The 9,059-nt window shown below is 43.3% G+C and overlaps 1 pseudogene; it reads right to left on the reverse strand.

The window, feature by feature from the left end:
• Nucleotides 1–2,017: 2,017 nt before the first annotated feature.
• On the reverse strand, nt 2,018–5,798 carry Gm28117 (annotated as a pseudogene).
• Nucleotides 5,799–9,059: the final 3,261 nt, after the last annotated feature.

Below are 9,059 nucleotides of genomic sequence, written 5' to 3' on the forward strand. Positions count from 1 at the left end.
TTGTGGGCAGCACAAGGCTGTGTTTGTCTAGCAGCCACATGGGTCAGGTCTCACTAGTCCCTAAGGCCTGTGCTATGATCTGACTGTCTGAGAGAAAACTAAAACACATAACAGATATTAAAGCTGTCTCCAGGTATCAAGACCGGAGGAAGTCGAGTAACTTTCGACTTCTAAATGCACTTCTTTCTCAGAACCTAGGAAATGGATCTATGGAGGAACCACAAGGCATGTACCCTAGAGAAGGAGTGTGTGTGTGTGTGTGTGTGTGTGTGTGTGTGTGTGTGTATGCCAGAGCAGCACCTCACAGACACATAGGCAGCTCCTCACCATGAGGAGTTCTGATGCTTTCCCTTGTTTTAATTGCATCTACCCCACCCAGCTGCATCACAGTTATTCAAGTGTACAGTGCACACTTAAAAATATATTGATTCTTAGTGAATTTCCCAACATGCACTTTAATTCCATTCATCTCCCTACCCCTCCATAGGTAGCCTATATCCTTGCAACCTCCCTCTGAAAACATAAAGATAAAATAAAATATAAAAAATAAAATAATATATTATGAAAAACATCTTACATAGTAGTTGTGGTATAGCACTTTGTGTCCCTCAGTATAAACTTTTGTTGAAACAACTTTACATACAGATGATAATTACAACAAGCCATTGATCTGGTTTGAGACCCCTGGCTTCTGCTTTAATATAAAAGATGTGTTTGTGCCAGTTTTCCTCTCTGATGTTCTTGCCCTGTGTTTCGGAGATACTGTAGTTTTGGATCTACAGGACTAGAACTTTCATGTGCAACAGCAGTTCATAGAAGGAGTAGATAATGGGGTTGGCCAACTCTTTGTCCTTGATCTGGCCCCAGGTGGTAATTGAGTTGGTCATTCCACCATTTCTCCTGCACCAAAACTACCAAGGCCAGCTCTCCTCCTTAGCCCAGGTGGGGGTCAGTGCCAGTTCACCTGCTTTGTCCAGCTGTGAGTAATGGCCAGCTTTCCTGCTTAGCCCAGGTGAGGTCTGGGACAGCTCCTTTGCCTATGGCAGCTAGCAAGGGTCAGGAGCAGCTCTCCTGTGCTCACGCATTCTGAGATAGCTCTCCTGAAGAGCCTGAGTGCCTCACCCAGGGAGGCCTTGAGTAGTCTGCCCTTTTAAAACACGTGGGAATGGCTAGGGTGGTAGTGAGTACATATCTGTAAACCCAGCATTTGGAAGTAAAGGCCAGAAGAGACTACAACAGAATCAAGGCCAAATATGGAAGAAAGCTCCAGAAGCCCTACTCATGACTCAAGTTTCATGTCCCAACCAACATCGTGGTCACATTCCTGGATCTATGCTTGTCCCAGTGGAGAAGGCTGGAGGGGTAAGGGCTTTCCTGGTTGAGTGATAGTTCTACCTTAAAGGATCTTCACCTTAATAAAATCTTAGACCTTTAGGACTTTCAAGACCAAGGGGGACTTTTCATAGCACCCAAATTTCCAGGATGCTGTCCATATCCATGAGGACTCCTGTGATGTTAACTACAAAGGTTCTAGGGGCAGCAATATTCTCAAGGCCAAAAAGACAGAACAATGATGGGTCCCAGGTTGTCAATGTGTCAAGTCACGCCTACACACTGGGGACATCCAATATAGACTAGGACTCCAGGAGAGGCAGTGTGAGGCTTTTTTCAGTCGGAGTCAAGCCATGAGTCTCTGCCAAAAATTGCTTCCACCTCTAGACAAAAAGAAAGGGTAGCTCCTACCTACCGCTGAGCACTCATTTCCTGGGTTTTCTCACCACAAGCAAGTGCTCCTTGGAAGTGGAGGAACCCTCTCTCTTCCCCCAGCATCAGCTCTCCCAAACAGATCTTAAAGACTTAGCATGGAGTAGGGCACCTACCATTCAGGGGCTATAAAGTTAAAACAAGTTGTTCCATACAATACCCCCACCTTGGAGCTTCTGTGACTGATAAATCATCACTAGAGATTTCCTGGAAGGGGTGGTTACACTTGCAGATAAGAGCTCAAGGGTTGGGTTCATTGGAAGAATAATTTCAGCAAGGTCTGCAGAAGGACTGAGCATAGGCTGAACAGAAGTACATCTTTTGTGGTCCAGGAGCTGCCTCCTGTGGCAACTGCTATATTGCAGTAGACTTGCAACATGAAGTCTTCATGTTGACAACAGTACCCAGGAACTTGGTATTTTCAAGATTAGTAGGGCATATGGGAAGGCAGAGATTGTTCTTTACTTTGATTATATGAGAATCTACAAGATATCATTGAGTGACTCACTTCTTATGCAAGGACAACAGATCATCCCAATGTCTGGGCCACATGCCACCAGGCCTGGATGGCCCAGAGTTGTCTCTAAGGCATGTTGAAGCCAAATATGGTAGCTCAGGCTTGTAATTTCACAACATGGAAGACTTAGGCAGGAGAATTTTTGTGAGTTCAATTTCAAACTGGGTTACATGGGGGCTTCTAGGCTATCCTGGGACTCCAGTGAGACCCTGTCTCAAATAATGAACAAAATGAAAATCAAAACTGTGGGCTGGTAAGGTGGCTTGGTGGATAAACTGCTTGTGTGCCTAAGCATGAGTACCCCAGTTCCTATTGCTAGAGTGCATCAAAAGATGAGCAGGCATGGTGGTCTAATTGTATCTCTGAGCTCAGGACACAAAGATGGAGTTCCCCAAGCTAAGCTCACAAGTTAGACCAGCTCAACCTGCAAGCTTGGGGTTCACTGTGAGACCCTGCCTCAGTAAATAAAATATTTGTCACATAAGATACCCATCTGTTGGACTGTGAAAGGCAGTCTGTGTTCTGGTTGCGTGAGATTTAGTCTGGAGACTCATTAGAAAATTCTACAAAGGAATACCATGAGCTATGATCCCAAACACTAGGCTCCTGATACCACAAGTCCTCAACTTCATAATCCTGTGGCTATCAGTCACCTAGTGCAATGCCCCAAACTCCTGGTATTCTGGCTGGTCTCCACCCTCACAGTTACCTCCTACAGCCAGTTATGCTCCTCCCCACCATTACCAGGAAACATTCGGGTGGGCTTGGCCCACTATAAAAGGTGCTGCTTGGTCCCTCCTTGGTCTCTTAAGCTCTTGCCTCTCTCTTGCCTCTTGGCCCCCTGTGCCCCCTCTATCCCCCCTTCCCTTACCCCCTCACTGCATGTGGCCATGGCCTGCTTCTACTTCTCTACCTTTTCTCTTTTTTGCCTTTCTACAATAAAGTTTTAAAACTATGGACTGCCTCCTTTCATCTGGCTCATCATGCTGGAGCAATGAAATAGGCCTTTTCTAAAAAAGCCACGTCTAATCTCCCACAGGAAGGCTCCTCCCCCCACCCCAGCATTTCCAGCTACAAGACCAGACCAAGCATGGACCATCTAGTGCATCCCTACCCCTGCACCCTTTTTCCATTTGGCCAAGGGCCACTGCCACTCGAGGGCCTCCACCTAATCTCAGCTCTTCTGGGATGTCCAACGATGTCCTGCAACGACTAAGAGCTAGAACCTGTAGTCCCTGGCCTCTGTGAGTCCCAAGTACCCTGTACTTTTCCCTCCCAACCCCTGAGGACTGGCATCTGGTGGCTTCCCAGAGAAAGACGCCCACCCAGTGGCATGGGGGAACACACAGTCCAACTCCAACTTCTGCCTACCCAGTGCTCCTGAGCTCTGGCAGGATGCAGATCATCTCTCCCTCCTTTATCTCCCCAAATCTTTCACCCAACACCCATCAAATTCTGGGTCCCATACACCTGTACCTCCCCAGTGCATGTACATCCACACAGGTGTACACACCTGCTCTTACAGGCAATGTGCTGGGGAAGCAGCTCAGTCGTGAAGTGCTGGCCACATGGAAGCCTAAGGACCCAAGTTCAATCCCCAGCAACCACGTAAAGAGCCAAACAAGCATGGGAGGACTGGTTATGATCTCAGTGCCTGAGGAAAAGGGCTTAAGGATGTCATCTGAGCTTTGAATATATTATGTAACATTATGTACATTCATACATGTCATACATGTGCACACACACACACACACACACACACACACACACACACACACACACATGCACAGCACAGTGTAATATCACTCAGTGGCACAGCAGAAAGGGCAACCAGCCTCTCAGACATTTTCAGTTTCCCAGGCAGTTATATCTAGGATACCTACTTCAGGAGACAGGCAGGCTGTGATAAGAAACAGTGGATAGAAGGGCAGGGCTGCCCCTGCCTTGTCTATATGGAGGATATGCCTGGAAACTGACACTTCGGAGGGTCTGGTATGTCCTAAGATCTCCTTTCTATCAACATTTCTAAGTCATTCCTTTAGCCTAAGCTCCAGATTCCTACTTTATATGCAAAGACTCATTAGATGCTTCCAGCTCTCCTGGTCTGTCAGTGATCCAATGAGATCCTAGACATAAAGTACTGGCAGGAGCATCACATGACTACACTGATGACAGGTGGGGATGATGAACACCATCCATGCCAATGGGCGTCCCTGCTTTATGATCCACATCTCAGCACATCCCTGGACTCCAACATTCCCCATATTGCAGGAGTCACATTCCAACCCCACGGAAGCTGTACTTGGATGGAGGGAAACCATGGTCCACAACAAGTAACACACCCAACATTTTCTCCAATACCACCCTCAGCAATCTTTATATAGGCCACAGAGAACTTCCATAGTAACTTCTTCCTGAGTAAAACAAAATCCATCAGAGTAGGGGCAGGAAGTCTCAAGTGGGACCCCCAGGCAACAGTAGCACTCCAGCTCCTGAGCTGAGAAAGAAGCCAATACATGAGGGCTAGAGCATGTCCTTACTAGCCAAGACTTCTCCTCTCAATGTCTTTACTTCTACACAGTTTCTGGCCACTAGGACAGAGCAAGGTCACTGCTGCCCAGTTATCTCCACCAAAAGCAAAAGCAAACCATGAGGCTCCTTTGTTCAAATATGCTTGGTACTGCTGTTTCAGCTAGCCAGCCCCATAGGAGATACCTGCACCCCAAGAGGTATTAGAGACACAGTCAGCATATTGGGAATACATAGTTACCAAATGTCTGCTGAATGAGTGAGTGGGTAAGTAGTTACTGGAGCCACTAGATAGAGAGGGTTGTTCTGACCTGTCCCAACGTAAACATGCAGAGCTGGCCCTTGGTTATTGGACTATGACAGAGCACATAACTTCCCAACATCCACCTCAAAGATGAGGATCACCATGAGGCTTCCCCTAATATAAATGTAACTAGAAGTATAAGGGTATCTGAGAATTCAGACCTTTTAGAGTGGAGAAGTTCTAGCATTCAGGTCTCACATGGCATGTGCTGGGGCATAAGAAAAAGTCAAATGCCAGGCATAAAGGATTCCACACCACTTGACTTAGCAGCTTGGAGGAAAAGAAGGCTCTGCCAGTTTGTGTGCATATAGGCCAGTGTCCTGACTGGGAGGCCTGGGCAGCAGGGTAGAGTCTAAGGACAGGATGCTCTGGTGACCAGAGTTTGCGGCAGAGATAGTATCCTCCAAGAGTTCTTCTGTTATGTAGTGATGGTTTCAAGGCAGGTGCTGGCAGGTTTACTGACCCAGTAAAGCACACAGCACAGGAGGCTTCACCCATCACAAGTCAATCCCCTCAGGCACTGGGCACACATAGATGTGCAGATGTACCCACAACCGAAGGCCCTTTTCCAACATGTTTTTACCGTCCTGCTCCTCTCTCATTTTCCATCTCACCTCTTTCTGCACACAGTAGAATCACAAGAAGGATGAGCACACAGGACTTTATAATGTGAGAACTATCCATCCTAGGAGAGGTCGTACACAGAAAAAACCATAGAAGTTGGAGAAAATTAATAGACAGCCTCTACCTCCCCCCCCCCATTCACATCACTGGATTATCTTATAGCTCAGGCATCCAATTATTCCTCTCTCCAACCCTCCACACAGCTTTCCCCAAGGAATAGATGTCTGCCTACTTCTCTTATTCACCACTCACAGGCTTTTCCGGCCTAACCCCACATTCCTACCCACAGCCCTACCTTGACCAGTCCATGACTGAGTCACAATAACTGGTCATATTAAAGAAAAGAGAAGAGTCATCATAACTTCTCCTTTTTATTAATTTTTCTAAGTCAGTTTCCACAGTCTCCATGTTCTCTGTCCTACAATGTCTAAAAGCTTGAAGCAAGGCAGCATGGGATATAGGCAAGCGAAGGTGCATTAAGAACATACGTCCAATACAGCTTGTCACCATTGTCAGGACACTCAGCAAGCTCACAGGTCAGCCTCATTCTTTGTCCCAGCATCAGGATGTCATACCAATCACTCTGGCAACTAGCACACTCCTGCACTGAAGAAAAAAACACAAATAGGCCTTCTTTCCCATATTAAATATCTGATCAGGATCATGCCATACACTAGTAAGTGGATCCTTTAAATTCACCTAGGCATTAGTATGCCTAGTTGTAGCATGCCATAGACACTCAGCAGAGAGTTCCTTGACATCTAACTTTTAAATTTTTAAAATAAAAAGAGCATGATTCAAATAATGTGTACAGGGATATAATTCCCCCTTTTTGTTTTTGTGTTTTATGAAGATATTGTTTTAAAGTTCCATGCCTTGTCCTTTAGAATTATAAAGAATCTCAGTAATATGGGTAATATTAAATCATCTACAAGACATCTCAAATGCTTTACTGAATTAGCCAGTTTCATTATCTGTTTTAATCTGATTTGGAACAGCAAACATAAAAAAACAATGCAGGCAATGACTAATTACATTTTTAGTTGCTTCTCCTGTTAAAGCAGTTGCAACTAGAAAGCCTGAAAGGGTGTGAAGTCACATGTACATATTTTAATTTACTAAAATCAGAAATATGAGTACCATCCATTTGCAATAATTGATTGATATAAGTCCTCAAGGATTAACACCATTATGTAGTACAGGTAGAAATTGAGGACATTGAGGACATGTCTTTACAATTTGGCATGCACATTCTCTAAAAATACCAATTTATTGTCTCAGGGTATTACACTTTTGATGATGTAAAGAATGAGATTGTATGGCCAACTGTTCCTGTGTAAAGTCTAAAATCTGCCTGGTATACAAATCTGCTGTGGCATTGCCCTAAGGGGTCTGTCCAGGCAATCCAGTATGAGCTCTTAAATGTCCTAATACAGTCCTTTAAAGAAACAGTACTTTCTTTTAACTTGAGTTGTATTTGCATAAATAATTGCAAAATTTGAGAATTAGTGGTATCTAAAAATGAACAATTTCAAGCAATTGCAAACCATGAGCTATATACTGGCTATCAATATTCAAAATAAAAGCTTGATTTTTCAAAATTTCAAAAACTGTGGCTACAGCACATAATTCAGTTATTTGTGCTGAAGTGGAAGGAATCTCAAGAGAATAAACATGTGATCCAATTACATATACTGCCTTCCCATAAGACAAGCCATCTATAAATACAGTAAGCACTTTCTCTATTGACTATGTATGCAAACTTACAGGAAATACAAAGGCATTCATAGAAGCAAATTGTAACATTATCTTTGGATAATGATTATTAATTTTTGCTTAAAATGTTTGCCATGCAATAGGCCAATTTTCAGTATTCTGCAATAACCATTTTAATTGCTGTTTGGAATAAGGAATAAACATTTCATCAGGTTCTTAATACATTCTTTCCAAAATACTATTTTTTTTCCAAAATACTTTCAAGATTCTGTCCTAGAATTCTGTATTAATACAGCAACAGCTACATAATAGGGTGTTAAAACTTTACTTGGAGATGAAGAAAGATGAATTCATATTAATGGTCCCTTTTGCCAAAGAATTGCTGTGGGTACATGAGTAGCAACAAGTAACACAAACAGCCAACAAGTGATTATAGTTGCTTCTTCTACTTTCTGCAAAACTATATGTCCCTCACCAGTTAATTTGCATCCCTCTTGAGAAGATCAAACAGAGGCCAAAGTCCTCCTGTGGTGAGCTGAAAGGTGAGATCTTAGCCAATTAACATCTCCTAGAAGCTGTTTAAACTAAGTAAACTATCATTTTTTTTAATTTGAATTTTCTGTGACACAGTTTATCTAGGATATAACTGATGTCCTAAATATTGAAAAGGATATTTCCTTTGAAATTTTCTGGAGCAACAACTACTCCAAAATTTTAAAGCTTACTGTATAAGACTTGTAGTAAAGCACCATCAGTCAGAGGAGCTAATAAAATACCCTCCATGTAATGAATACACCAAAAGATTCAAATTTCTAGCTTCTTATATTGAGGAGAGACAAAAAAATTTTTTAGCCATTCCTTGAGGCAAAACTTTCTAGTGATGTCACTTCATGAGCTCTTTAAAATTACAAGCAAGCTCACTAAATGTAAACCTATCACAGTCACCTGAATGCAAAGGGACAGTATACACACAGTCCTAAATACATAATAATTTTATGTGCATTTTCTGAAATAGCAGCTAGAGAATAGGTAAGCCAGGTTGTAATGCCCAGACAAGTTCTCAATTTCATTAACTTTTCATAAATCCTAAGTTTGAACTTTGTTTTGGATTAATGGATTAACCAATACCTAGAAGGTAAGTCAATAAGATACAATTTGCTAAATGCATGAAACTCAAGAAGAACGAAGACCAAAGTGTGGACACTTTGCCCCTTCTTAGAATTGGGAACAAAACACCCATGGAAGGAGTTGCAGAGACAAAGTTTGGAGCTGAAACAAAAGGATGGACCATCTAGAGACTGCCATATCTGGGGATCCATCCCACAATCAGCTTCCAAACGCTGACACCATTGCATACACTAGCAAGATTTTGCTGAAAGGACCCAGATAGAGCTGTCTCTTGTGAGACTATGCCGGGGCCTAGCAAACACAAAAGTGGATGCTCACAGTCAGCTATTGGATGGATCACAGGGCCCACAACGGAGGAGCTAGAGAAAGTACCCAAGGAGCTAAAGGGATCGGCAATCCTATAGGTGGAACAACAATATGAAATAACCAGTATCCCCCTGAAGCTCGTGTCTCTAGCTGCATATGAATCAGAAGATG

The sequence above is a fragment of the Mus musculus genome, chromosome 15, assembly GCF_000001635.26.
Source record: "Mus musculus strain C57BL/6J chromosome 15, GRCm38.p6 C57BL/6J".
In the NCBI taxonomy this organism is placed as follows: Eukaryota; Metazoa; Chordata; class Mammalia; order Rodentia; family Muridae; genus Mus; species Mus musculus.